This window comes from Adiantum capillus-veneris, chromosome 1, assembly GCF_014529385.1.
Source record: "Adiantum capillus-veneris isolate H3 chromosome 1, ASM1452938v2, whole genome shotgun sequence".
Classification (NCBI taxonomy): Eukaryota; Viridiplantae; Streptophyta; class Polypodiopsida; order Polypodiales; family Pteridaceae; genus Adiantum; species Adiantum capillus-veneris.
The window spans coordinates 159,608,391-159,622,997 of NC_140931.1; the positions used below are offsets into that span (position 1 = coordinate 159,608,391).

Consider the following 14,607-nt stretch of genomic DNA (forward strand, 5'->3'; position numbering starts at 1 on the left):
CGACCTGATGTGAGGACGTGCATATCTGGCCAATGGCACAACGCAAACCATGAGAAAGATGCGTGTCCATATAGCTAGGTCGAATCACAAACCCATCCCCCGTGAGGTGGAGAAGATGCTCTCTATAGAAAGCCATCTTTGTGCCCAACTCTTGTATCGGCTCTATCCATGTCCTCCTCGTGTCCAGCTGGATCAGATCCTGACGAATGAGTCTATTAATCTCTACCCGCATCAGAGACCTCAAGGGTGCATGTAGAGAGTATTGAAAAGGAGGCAACCTGTCCATGGTGAAACCATGTGTTTGAAACCATGATGCCATCTGTGCATACCAGCATGATGTATCCCCATTAAGAGCTAATTGTCTGCAGGACTCTAGAGCCACCCTGGCATATCTGTCTCTGGTAGTATCCCACAAACTGTGTACAAAAGAGACTGATCTGGTAAGCGCCTCAATCTCCATAGGGGGGGCAACTAATTCCGCTCGAATGATATCATGCGGTACGGAAGCCTTGGCTCGAATCAGCCCAGAGATCATAGATACCAGGGGCTTCTCCATACGCCTCCAACCATCCTGGCCTACAGAAGGTCCCCAAACCTGCACCCCATATAACATAGTAGAGGCAACCAAAGTATCAAAGAGCCATAACTTTGTCCTAGGTTCCTGGAACTGAACCTGCAAACACATCCTCTCCATTCCTCCCAGAGCCGCACCAGCTCTAGTTAGTCTAGTCTCTATTGCTCTTCTCAAAGAAAATCTCGACCTAGTAAAGACTACCCCAGGTAAGTGTATGCATCTGTATACTCCAAAGTCTCTTGACCACATTTGAAAGTAGGTACTGATCTCCTAACCCATTGCGGTGTGGTGTTAAACACCATAACCTTGGTATTATCTAGGTTTACACACAATCCACTATCCTCTGCAAAACTGCGTAGTGCATCCAAATGTCGTTGCATACCTTCTGGTGAGTCAGATATCAGCACAATATCATCAGCATATAGGAACAATGGGATCCACATCCCCGCCAGTTGGGCACCCCTGTCACCCTCTCTGTCAATGTAATCAGACACCTCATCAACATACATACCAAATAGAGTAGGAGACATTGGGCAGCCCTATTTCACTCCATAGTAGAGTGAACTAAATCGGATACCCCTTTCGGAGTGCGTACATGTCCCATCACTGATCTGTACAAAGCCATAATCCCCCAAATCACCTCTATGGGCACCCCCATCTCCTTTAGTCTGTGCATCAATCAAGCTCTTGATACCATGTCAAATGCTTTGCGAAAATCCACAAAGCTACAATAGATCCGTCTCCCATGTGCTCTGCTCTCCTCAATGATGGCCCCGAGTGTCAGAATATGATCAAGAGTGGAGAAACCCCTCCTGAAGCAGGCCTGACCCTTTGCTCGTACACCCTCGTCCTCTGCCCAATTACTCAAGTGTTGCTCCAGAATAGATGCATACAACCGTGCCAATGTGTGTCCAACCATAATAGTGCGGTAGTTCCCAGGCTCTGTAGGGTCACCAACCTTGAAGATGGACACAATATTAGACAACCTCCAAGTCTTAGGTAATCCCTCACATATGGCACGATTGAACAACACTGAGAGAACCTCCATTAGCATATCCCTGGCATGTATAAAGTGCTCCGCTACTAGACCGTCATGATCATATGCCTTCCCGGTCCTCATCTTGTTGATGGCCCTTTGTACCATCTCAGATGTAAAGAAAGTGCTCGTAGTTGGGCAAGGCTGGGTAGAGTCTGGAAGGGGTTGCTATGCCCACTGGCCTGGCTCCCACTGTGAAATCCTGAATGCAGGGGACAAAGCTCGGTTGTGTCATAACATAATCCACTGTATTGGCCCCATGTCTGTGTGGAAAGCATGTGAAACCGCCTGCTCCAGGAAATCGTTGTAAGCCATTAAGTATAACTAACCCATGTATAGTCGTCATTTCCATGAGGTATCTCCCATACTCCGTCTGCTCTCTGTCATCTGAGCATCTGTCAAGTCCCAACTCACCCACATCCATCTCTCTAAGCATCTCATCTGAAGTGTCGTAGAAGACTATCTGCGAGTTGCCCGTTCGGGCATTGAAGTCCGCTAGGACAATGATATCACCATCCCTAGAAAACTCCCATATGTCATCATCTAGTATAGAGAAAGGCAACTGCCCTCTGGATGTAGCATACACTGAAGTCTGATGTACTGGGAGGAAAGTAACATATGGCAATATAAAGGAATCGACCTGTGTCAGCTCTCAGTCTCACCCACATATATCTAGCATGATCATCTCTTCGTACAATATGCAGTAATGGTTGTAGTTCCTCTCTGAATAGCACTGCTCCTCCTGAACCTCTACTCCCATGCTCAGATCTCGCATTGTCTTGTGAGCTGTCTCCCATCTGTATCCCACCACATGTGGCATCACCTGTCCAGGGGCCTGATGAGTCTTTGAGAAGAATACAATATCTTTGTCTTTGAAACTGTCCTCAAATGCACCCACGTCCAACCTCATAGACCCATTACAATTCCAGGTAGCCATCTTCACTGTGGTCCCATAGGTCTCGCACCATCATGCACTGCGCCGCTCTAAAATCACCACCCGTCCATCTCTGTAGAAGGCTATCTTTCCCTTCTCCCTGGTCGTTGTAATCTCTGGCATTACCTCTCTCATATGTGTGTGTGTGTGTGTGTGTGTGTGTGTGTGTGTGTGTGTGTGTGTGTGTGTGAGAGAGAGAGAGAGAGAGAGAGAGAGAGAGAGAGAGAATGAAATGAAATGTTATATTAACGTCTTCAAAAGGCCAAAGTGACCTATGAGACCAGAAAGTTACAATGTGGTGGATCTGATACAAAGTCAGAGTAACAAAAATGACAAAATAAAATACTATACTATAGAATCCTAAACCGCTAGGTGTGAGCTAAGCAACTAGGTGGGATAGCTAAATGACAAAAGATCCAGCATCGGTCGCTGGCGGATCTCATCAATCTCCTCCATGGTCAATAGCCTAACCAGCATGTCGGGCCAAAGTGATCCGAATCCTCTGATGCAACCTCCGTCCATGCTGTGTAGTCCTCCGCAGTCGTGGGCGTCTGGATCTCCCTAGCTCGGTCGATCAGTGTGCCTCTGGTGTGAGGCGATGAGCTCTCTTGTGGTAGTAGCTCCTCCGGGTGCCCAGTGTCTACTCTAAGGAAGTCTATGATCCGTCTCTGAGACTGGCTAGCCTCTCCCCTCATCAGGCTCTCTCTGCGTCTGCGCAGCTCGAGCAAAAACAGACCCAAGGATCTCTGATCCTCGTACTGCATGACTTTGGAGAGTGGTTCGAAGCCCTCTCTAAACAAGCAGTGGAAGCGGCCATGTATCTCATAGTAGACAGGGCAATGGCATGTGTAGTGCAACTCTGTCTCAGGCTCCATGTGACACAGGAGGCATGTCCTCGCCTCTGCCAGTACTCCACTATATCTCCCAATCTCGATCCGCAGCTGGTGTGAAGATGTGCGTATCTGGCCAATAGCACATTGTATCCCATGAGACAAGTGGGTGTCCATGTATCTGGGCCTCGTCACAAAACCGTCCTCCGTAAGCTGGAGAAGATGCTCTCTGTAGAAAGCCATCTTCGTGCCCAACTCCTATGCTGGCTGTATCCATGTCCTCCTGGTGTCTAGCTGAATCAGATCCCGGCCGATGAGCCTGATGATCTCGGACTGTGTAAGAGTCAGAGAGGGTGCATCCAGTGAGTACTGGAAGGGGGGCAATCTGTCTATGCTGAACCCATGCGCCTAAAACCGTGATGTCATCTTCCCATACCAGTATGTTGTATCTCCCTGCATGGGTAACTGTCGAGAGGACTCGAGTGCAAGGCGGGCATATCTATCTCTCGGAAGTTCCCACTTGCGGTGTATGAAGGAGATAGCTCTGGTGCGTGCCTCCACCACTAGTGGGGGGGCAGCTAACTTTGCCCGGATAATGGCACGTGGTACTGAAGCCTTGGCTCTAATGAGCCGCGAGATCATAGAGACTAGTGGCTTCTCCATGTCCCCCCATCCATCAGTGCGACCTGTCCTCCCTTGATGGTCCAATGAAGGTCCCCAAATCTCAGCTCCATAGAGCAATGCAGAAGCCACCAAAGTGTCAAACAGCCAGAGCTTCGTCCGAGGCTCCTGAAACTAAACATGTGAACACATCCTCTCCAATCTACCCAATGCTGTGAGTGCCTCCACCACTAGTGGGGGGGCAGCTAACTTTGCCCGGATAATGGCACGTGGTACTGAAGCCTTGGCTCTAATGAGCCGCCAGATCATAGAGACTAGTGGCTTCTCCATGTCCCCCCATCCATCAGTGCGACCTGTCCTCCCTTGATGGTCCAATGAAGGTCCCAAAATCTCAGCTCCATAGAGCAATGCAGAAGCCACCAAAGTGTCAAACAGCCAGAGCTTCGTCCGAGGCTCCTGAAACTAAACATGTGAACACATCCTCTCCAATCTACCCAATGCTGTGAGTGCCTCCACCACTAGTGGGGGGGCAGCTAACTTTGCCCGGATAATGGCACGTGGTACTGAAGCCTTGGCTCTAATGAGCCGCCAGATCATAGAGACTAGTGGCTTCTCCATGTCCCCCCATCCATCAGTGCGACCTGTCCTCCCTTGATGGTCCAATGAAGGTCCCCAAATCTCAGCTCCATAGAGCAATGCAGAAGCCACCAAAGTGTCAAACAGCCAGAGCTTCGTCCGAGGCTCCTGAAACTAAACATGTGAACACATCCTCTCCAATCTACCCAATGCTGTGAGTGCCTCCACCACTAGTGGGGGGGCAGCTAACTTTGCCCGGATAATGGCACGTGGTACTGAAGCCTTGGCTCTAATGAGCCGCCAGATCATAGAGACTAGTGGCTTCTCCATGTCCCCCCATCCATCAGTGCGACCTGTCCTCCCTTGATGGTCCAATGAAGGTCCCAAAATCTCAGCTCCATAGAGCAATGCAGAAGCCACCAAAGTGTCAAACAGCCAGAGCTTCGTCCGAGGCTCCTGAAACTAAACATGTGAACACATCCTCTCCAATCTACCCAATGATGCATGGGCTGTGGTCAGTCTAGTCTCTCTACTCTCCTCAATGAAAATGTTGGTCCACTGAAAACCACTTTAAGGTAAGTGTAAAGCATCTGTATACTCCACTGTCTCCTCGCCATATGTGAATGCAAGCGCTGACCTCCTGATCCACTGTGGGGTGGTATTAAATACCATGACCTTGGTTTTACCAAGGTTGACAGACAAACCACTTTCATGGGCGAACCTATGCAAAGCATCCAAGTGACATTGCATCCCCTCCGGAGAGTCGGAGATCAACACAATATCATTAGCATATAACAATAGTGGAATCCATGTCCCTGCCAGCTGTGCACCTCTATCACCATTTCTCTCAATGTAGTCAAAAACCTTATCCACATACATACCAAATAGAGTAGGAGAGAGCGGGCAACCCGGCTTCACCCCAATAGTGGAGTGAACTGCTGTAGATAGGCCCTCTGAGGTGCGTACATGCCCCACTACTGACTTGTATAATGCCATGACCCCCCAAATGAGCTTTGTGGGTACTCCCATCTCTGGATACTGTGTCAAATGTTTTGCGGAAGTCCACAAAGCTACAATAGATCCGTCTCGGATGTGATCTGCCCTCCTCAATGATGGCTCTTTGAGTGTCAAGATATGGTCAAGAGTAGAAAAATCTCTCCTGAACCTTGCTTGCCCGCCTGCACGTATCTCTCTCTCTCTCTCTCTGCCCATCTGCTCAGCTGTTGCTCAAAAATGGTTGCGTACAACCGTGCCAATGTGTGTCCGATCATGATAGTGCGATAATTCCCAGGCTCCATAGGGTCTCCTGACTTGAAGATAGGTACAATAGTAGATAGGCTCCAAGTATCAGGCAAGCCCTCACACATGGCACGGTTAAACATAACTGCTAGAAGCTCTACTAGTAGATCTCTGGCATGCATGAGTGCTCAACCACTAAGCCATCGTGATCATATGCTCTCCCAGTCCTCATCCTGTCAATGGCCTTCGTCACCATCTCAGCGGTGAAAAAAGCACATGTGTGGGGACATGGATCGGGGGGGGGGGGGAGTGCTCATGAAAGAGCCGCCATGCCGAGAGAGAGAGAGAGAGAGAGAGAGAGAGAGAGAGAGAGAGAGAGAGAGAGAGAGAGAGAGCAATCAAGTAGGCAAAACAAGTATGTGATACTCTCATTGTTAATGCTCAACGAAGGCCTCTTTCCGAATTGAGCAAGATTTATTGTTGCGGGCGAAGAATGTAATTATGATCAATGATCAACGTAAACTGCAAAAATACATGACTCGCTCTCATCAAAAGGCTTTACTGGATAAAGGGTGCTCCTCTAAATAGTTTCTAAAAAGTTTGCAAGAGTTTAAGCAATAGGAGAATATTTGCAGGGTCAAAAAGTTGGAGGGGCAATGGTCTAATTCTCTGCCAGAATTGGCTAACTATGCTAGACTCTACTTTTTATTCTCTTTTTGCGACTAGTTTGAATGTCGCTTCAAATGAATTGGAGGCTCGTAGTTAACTTTTGCAATTTGTCCAACCTATTCTCTCTCCTGGTGATGTTTTAGTATTAGAGGAACCTTTTACTAAAGCGAAGATAAAGGAAGCCTTGCATTGATGGGCAACTGGTAATCACCTCACTGGGGCATTTTGACATTGGAATTTTTTAATGCTTTCTGGCCTTTTTTAGAAAAACCAATTTTGATTATGATCAATAGAGCATGGGAAGATGAATGTATGCCACCTTCTTGGAGGTCATTTTCGGATTCTCGCCCTATCACTCTTCTGCCAGTCGTGTACAAGTTGGTCACTAAAATGTTGGCTAATATGATTAAGGGATTCCATCCTCAGTATGGTTTTATTCCTCACTAGCAAATTAATGATAATCTAGCAAAATCATATATTGGCATGCCAAATACACTAAACAGGACGTGCTTGTTCTCCAAGTTAATATTGAGAAAGCCTTTGACATTGTTAGTTGGGATTACATTGCCGTGTCTATGGCACAATTAGGTTTTGAATTGAGATTGTAGCATATAATGTACTTGCTTTACAGTGATCCTTGACACTTGGCTCCCGGCTTAGAAATAGTTAGAATCTACAAAGATAGGTTAGGCAAGGTTTCCCTTTGAGTTCTGTTGTGGCTCCTCATTTGCTTACATATTTGGATCATTTGTTGACCTCTGGTGCAGTGTATGGTTTGCAATTGCTAGATGACAAATCATTTGTAGCTCAAACTGTAACAGGCGGGCACCACATGCCAACCGAAAAGAACAGACAAAACAGACTTTTAAGCACTTCAAAACAACGACACGCGAGGCAGGGAGTGGTGGAGTTCCACCCCAAGAGAGCATTGGCCCCAAACTCCCACGCGAAGACGTGCTAGAGAATGATGCCATGGCACATATTTAGATGCACTGGGCCTATCCAAAAGCAATACATGAAAAGCATCAAGTTCTAAAAACATATGGTGTCCAAAAGTTAGTGCTAGAATAGCCAGCGCAAAATACGGAAAATCCAATGTAAAGGCTCTTTCAATCGCTTGCTACTGTTGCCCGCTTGCCTTCGCTGTCCCCTTCCTCCCCCCCCCCCCTCCTCGCTCGCTGCCCCCGACTTCGTCCCACCCCATTCCACCCCTCTTCAGCAGCCCTCCTCCTGCCCCCCCTCCCCCGCCCGTCCCTGTCGTCCTTCTCTCCCTCCTTTGGCATTGGAGGAGTTTGAAGACCACTCCCTCCCCGACCTTGTTCGACGTCACAGCAGCAGACATAGATACAACCCCGCGGAACCCACCATCCGACTTTCTTTTTCGCCGACAGAGCAAGCAAGCTTAGAGGCAGAGGTGACGCGCCTTCAAGACACAAGACTGAGACCCTCCCACTCCCTTGTACTTTGAGCACAGATTTAATACAAATAGAAGTACTGAAAGGGGCGCGAGTCTTTGGGGCCAATATCTCTAGGCACGGAACACCGCAAGGCCGTCTCGAATAAATTGTGAACTGTGAACTGTTTTGAAGTGAATCTCTGCTGTGTTGCGGTAGAATCTTGACTTGTCCAAGTTTGTTACAATGGTATCAGAGCGCGGCCGATTTCTCTTCTTCCGGGAAATGCGATCCTTTTCTCGCAACACTTATGGATTCAAACGGAGATCAGTCGACTTCCTCTGCATCTAAGAATGCAGGAAGAGATCAAGAAGAAGATTCTCACGAGGAGTACGGCCCGCATCTGCCTACTCAGGCAGAGATTGAAGAGATGGAGCCTCGACAATTGGTTGACGATGCGACAAAGATGATGATAAATTTTGCGATGGACCCGAAATTTGCAAAATTTTTGACCTAGACCTCCTTCAACAAGGTGCACTCACAGTGGTGGAAACCACGGAGCCACCCCTCAAACCGGCACCCCTCAAACCGGCACTCAAACAACCTCCTACTCCGAGGATGTTTACAAAGCAAGAATTGGAAGAGGTGGTTGATACCCACGGAGCCACCCCTCAAACCGGCACTCAAACAACCTCCTACTCCGAGGATGTTTACAAAGCAAGAATTGGAAGAGGTGGTTGATACACAAATTACCCAGTTTTTTGACGCGAACAACAAAGCCAAAAGGCGCGGCAAAAAGCAGAAGAAAGGAACCGACTTCCCGGGTTATTTGGGTCGTCAATCTACTTTTGCCTCGACAAGAAAACAGAAAAAGAATGTCAAATTTGAAGGAGTATCCAGATCTTCTTCTTCTTCTTCTTCTTCTAACAGTTCTTCTAGCTCTTCTGATTCGAGCGACAGTTTTACAGAGGACTCGTCTTCAGATAGTTTGGACTCTGATGATCACAGATTTTATGCAAAGAAGAAGAATTTCTATAAAGCCAACCAGTATGACTTTCTGGAGGATAAAAGCAAGAAAGTTCGAGAATTTAAAGAAGGTGGACAGTCAATTAAATTTGACACTTTTTCTAGATTCCGCGATGATTCGAGGGCTTTGGCCTTCATACAGCAATTTGATATAGCTTTCTCTGGAGAACATTACTCAGAGCACTCCAAGATTCGGAGGACTACCTCTTACTTCAAGGGAAATGCTCGAACATAGTGGTCCACTCTTCTATTGAACAAGAAAGCGACAGTTAAATGGCTGAAATTTAAAAGGCTTTTTATTTCTTCTTGGTTGACTCGGGAGTACGAATGCGACATACGAACTGCTTGGAACCATCTTCGGATGACCAAGAAAGATACCTTCGACGCATATTGCGAGAGATTTTGGAGCTCTTTTCTACCCGCTTCTTCATTTAAGATCTCATTTAAAGAACAGATTGAGTGGTTTACCTTGAGACTTCCTACGGAGATCCAAGATCACTGCTTAGAGCAAAAGTCAGATTCTATTCAAGAATTGATGAGTCATGCGAAACAAGGCTTCGCCATACACTCAAGCAATTTGACTTACCCCACACATGAGATCATGACGTAGAAAACAGAACAGACTTCTAAAAATGAAAGTAGAAAGAGGAAGAGTCCCCCAAAATCAAAAAGATAAAGATGCACGACCTCGGCTCACTCTGCGGGAGAGAACCAACTACATCAAAGAGGGGAAGTGTTTTGGATGCGAGGAACAAGGACGCATCTCTGCGAGGTGCCCTTAAAAGGCAGAGAAAGAACAAGATGAAGAAAGGCCAGAGAATTCAAAAGCAGCTGAGGAACGTGGACGAAAAGGCAAGATGAAAGCAGGACTGGTCCAGATTGCATGGGTACTGACCCAAGCACGATTGATGAGAGTACAGAACTTTGCCGAGCTTGGGGCAAAGTAAGATCAAGAAGCCCCGATTTTATTTGATGGAGGAGCCAAGGCCAACTTCATTTCACCTGAATTGGCGGCGCGGCTCGAGATTAAACCTGATCGGATGGGACCACTAGCAGAGGCAGTTCTAGCGGCACCCGACAGGGACGTAGCCATTACACCTGTCATTGGCAAACTTCGGTTGCATTGTCAAGGGTATTTGGGGCACGAGGACTTCTATATAATGCCCTTGGAAGGTTGTGATGTCCTCCTAGGAATTCCCTGGTACCATAAGAACAACGTCGTGGTCGACTATTGGGTGAGAAAAGCGACTTTGACTACAAAAAAGGGCCGAACCATTATACTTGATGTGAAACTTAAGGGCGAGTCTGTCCCTATTGTCTCGGTTCGGCCGTAGCAAAATTAATGAAATCCAGTCTGTTTGTTTACTCCATCTTTTTAAAAGAGTTGAATGATGATCATAGGACAAATGTGTCTAATCTAGAAAAAGAACACCAAGATTTTCTCCACGCTCATGCCGATTGCTTTTCTGAGGGTCTGCTAGGCGAGTTGCCACCCGCTCGTCGTGAGGATCATACCATTGATTTGATACTTGGAAGCACACCACCGAACTGGCCACCTTACCGTGTGAGCCGAGCCCGGAATGAAGAGATTATGAACCAAGTGAAAGACCTCTTGGAAAAGGGTCTTGTCCAGCCGAGTACTTCACCTTACAGCTCTACAGTGTTGTTGGTTTTGAAGAAAGACGGATCTTGGAGAATGTGCATCGATTATAGAGCTCTCAACAAAATCACCATCATGAACAGATTTCTGATTCCTAGGATCGATGATATTCTTGACCGACTACAAGGATCCTCGTGTTTCAGCAAGATCGATTTGAAGAGCAGATATCATCAGATCCGAACCGCACCGGGAGATGTCTACAAGACAGCTTTTCGGACGACTTTTGGTTTATTTGAGTTTTTGGTGATGCCTTTTGGCCTAACCAATGCTCCATCGACATTTAACCGAATGAAGGAGAGGATTTTCGAGAGTACAGACTATTTGTTGGCACTTTCTTTGACGACATCATTGTTTTATCCAAGGATGGGCAGAACATAGAGAACATTTGCTACAAGTCTTTCGGGCATTACGAGATCACAAGTTGGTGATTAATGCAACGAAAAGTGAATTTTTTCTACCTGAGATACATTTTTTGGACACATTGTCTCGGTAGCAGGAGTGCAGATGGACCCGACCAAGATAGAGACTATCCTTGATTGGCCCTATTTGAAGAATGTCCATGAAGTTAGAAGCTTCTTGGGCTTATGTTCTTACTATCGGCGGTTCATTAGAAAGTTTGTAGAGGTTGCTTCCCCTTTGCATATCTTGACACAGAAAGGAGTCCCTTTCTCGTGGATACCCACGAGGTGACTGTCTTTCAGACATTGAAAGAGAAATTGACTACACAACCAGTTTTGACTTTGTCGGATTTGCAGAAGTCATTTGAAGGATATTGTGATGCTTGTGGTCGTAGTCTGAGTGCGGTCTTAATGCAAGAAGGCCATGTCATTGCCTATGAGAGATGATTGTTCTCAAGGCTGGAATTGACAGCACAGAGATATGAGAAAGAGCTTTTGGCGGTTATCCATGCTCTTACTCAATGGCGACATTACCTACTCGGAGCAGATTTTACAGTCTTCACAAATCATCAGAGTTTACGCTACTTCTTGTCACAAAAGCAGCTATCGGAAAAGCAGATGCGGTGGGCGAACATCTTCTCACAGTTTCACTTCCAGATTGTCCATGTGCAGGGATAGATGAACTTGGTGGCAGATGCTTTGTCTCGGAAGCCGTTGGTTCTGGCTATTTCCGCGATACATCATAGGAGCTTCGAGGATATGGACGATCAGTATGCCACAGATACAGATTTTGCAGATATTTTCACTTAGATACCAAATGGGGAGGTAGTCACGGGATATTCCATTCGGGGTGGCTACTTGATGAAGAAAACCATGTTGTGCGTTACATAGCCGTTAAGGGAAAAGGTTCTAACCGAATGCCATTGTCCACCTTTTACGGGTCACCGCGGCATTGCTACCACCTTGAAAGATGTGAAGAGATACTTCTGTTGGCCAAGACTCAAGAAGATCGTGGACGATTTTGTACGCAGTTGCTTGGTATGCCAGAAGGTCAAGTTTGACAGGCATAAAGCACAGGGATTGTTACAGCCTTTACCCATACCCACCCGCCCCTGGGAAAGTATTGCAAAGGATTTCATTTTTTATCTCCCGAGAACACAGAGTGGTCATGATGGTATCTGAACTGTTATTGACAGACTTAGCAAGCAAGCTCATTTCATTCCAGTGAAGAAAACAGTCAAGCCGGTTCATTTAGCGAGACTATTTGTGGCCCAGATCTTCAGATCACATGGCATGCCTGAGACGATTGTCTCCGACAAAGACCCTAGATTCACGAGTTTGTTTTGGAAGGCTATTTGGGAGAACATAGGCACGCGGTTGCAGTTCTCAGTCATTGTTCCATCCGCAAACTGACGGGCGATCAGAGATTGCTAATTCAGTGGTACTAGATTTATTGAAGTCTTACATCTCCAATCAGAAGACTCAATGGAAAAAGTATTTACCTTTGGTGGAGTTTGCCTACAATAACACGATACACTCTTCGACGGGGAAGGCGCCATTTGAGATTATTGAAGGTGCTACGAAGGTTCCACCCTTCCTAAGCACGAAAGATAAGATTGTACACGCAGAACTTGGACACAGCTTTTGCCAAGGTCCGGGAGACTTTGCAGAAATCTCAAGAAAGACACAAAAAGGCAGCAGATTGACATCATCGCGATTTGAAATCAAAGGAGAACGATTGGGTGCTCTTACGTTTTAAGAAGGCACGCCTAAGAAAGAAAAAGGGAAAGGAGCGGCTTTTTCCAACGCATAGCATGAGATACTATGGGCCTTTCTAGATTTCCGAAAAGATAAATGATGTCTCCTTTAGACTAAAGCTACCCGATACTTGGAGGATTCACAATCCTTTTCATGTGAGTCTCCTAAAGCCTTTTAAAGGCGATGTGCCCGTTGATGGGGAGCCTAATGAGCAACCTGAAGTCGAGGAAAACGAGGAGATACTCGTTCCAGAACAGATTTTGGCACATAAAGAACGAAAGGTAAAAGGTAAAATGATAAGGCGGGGTTCTTGGTTAAATTCAAGAACTATCCTGCATTGGATGCAAAGTGGATGGAGCAGGAGGACCTGACAGATACTCCTCAGATTGTGAACCTTTACCTTGAAGCATTTGGTTTAGCATAGTTTATTCCAAAATTGAACCCCGAACTTAGCTGGGCTGAATTTGGTGCAGTGGGTATGCACAAGAGGGGAGTCGCTCCACTCTTTTGTCAACAAATTGCCCCAATTTTGATACTAAAGTCACTGATGTCTCTTTTGAGTTTCAGGGATACTATGAGCTGACAGTATTTTGTTGTATGACTTTATGAACTGGAATTCCCGATAATATGATATTGATTTGTTCTTGACTTGTCTAAGTGCAGGAACTGATAGACGAAATGACTGCAGCATTTTGGTCTGAAAGATCTTGATAGACGTGATTGCAATAAGGATTAGTTAATCAGGCATCTATGAGGTCGCGAGTGGATCTAGATGCGATTGCTAAATACGTTGCTGATTAATCATGATCTGAGATCCGAATTAATTTTTTAATGTGATTTGTCCAGTCAAGGTGGTCTCGTACGGTCACGTACGTTTTGTCCATGTACGAAGACGTACGGTACTCATCGAACTTTTATGTCGTACGACATGGTTACGTACGTTCAAAAATAAAAACACGCAATTCTTAACCCTAGATTTTACACTTGGGACAAATAGACAATTGATTATCACATTGGGCAAGAAAGCAACCTGCAAGTGCCAAGTGCCGACACTCAAGAGTTGAGAATCAAGACAATGAGACACAATGGGCATGAATTGCGATTCGCATTACATATGTCATAAATCAAAAAGCTAATTGAGATTTGATAATCCAGATGATACAAAAAAGTAGGCCTTTTAAGCCTCAATCGTGCAAAAAGTGGAAGTAGGGTCAAAAAAGATACGAGAGACACTAAAGTCTAAGAGCTTCCTCCGCTCTCATCATCATCATCATCTTCCTCTTGTGAGCTATGCTCATCGATGTCATCTTCATCCTCACATGAATCGGATTGTGGTGTGTTATAATCTCCCTCACTAAGGAGATTTCCCTCCTCGTCATACTCCGGCTCTCTAGGGTCCATAGTGTTGGATCTACGAATAGGCACATCCTCCAAAACGGAGGCCGCCGCAATGGAGCCGCTTCCCGAGCCTCGCCGCACATAGGTTGTAGGAGTAGTAGCCTCCATCTCACGCCCACGGCCACGACCATGGCCACGAGCATGGGAAGCTCTTGCACCTCTACCTCTTGTAGCCGAAGGTATAGGGACCCCACGCACAATGACCCTCTTGCGTGATCGTGTGCGAGAAACCCGTCGGTCAATCTCCTCTAGCTCCAAGTAGAGCTCGCGGAAAATTTGCTCCTCCATCATATCACGCTCTTTGTTGACACTTTTGAGAGTATCAATTGAGAGCTTGCAATCATCAACATTGACCTATTTGACAAGTTATAGAAAAGTTCAAAAAGAGTCGAGACTCGAGACAAAGTTAGCACATGTGAATTGGAATGCAAAGCCATAGCCCATATGAGTCAAGAAGCAAGTGTGTAGAAAGAGGGTTTACTTGTCTAGCCATA

The 14,607-nt window shown here is 46.3% G+C and overlaps 1 protein-coding gene across 17 annotated transcripts in view; it reads right to left on the bottom strand.

Moving 5' to 3' along the window:
* The window catches only part of LOC147465897 (uncharacterized), a 100,676-nt gene that overhangs the window by 30,798 nt on the left and 55,271 nt on the right, over positions 1-14,607 (bottom strand). The window lies entirely within an intron of this gene.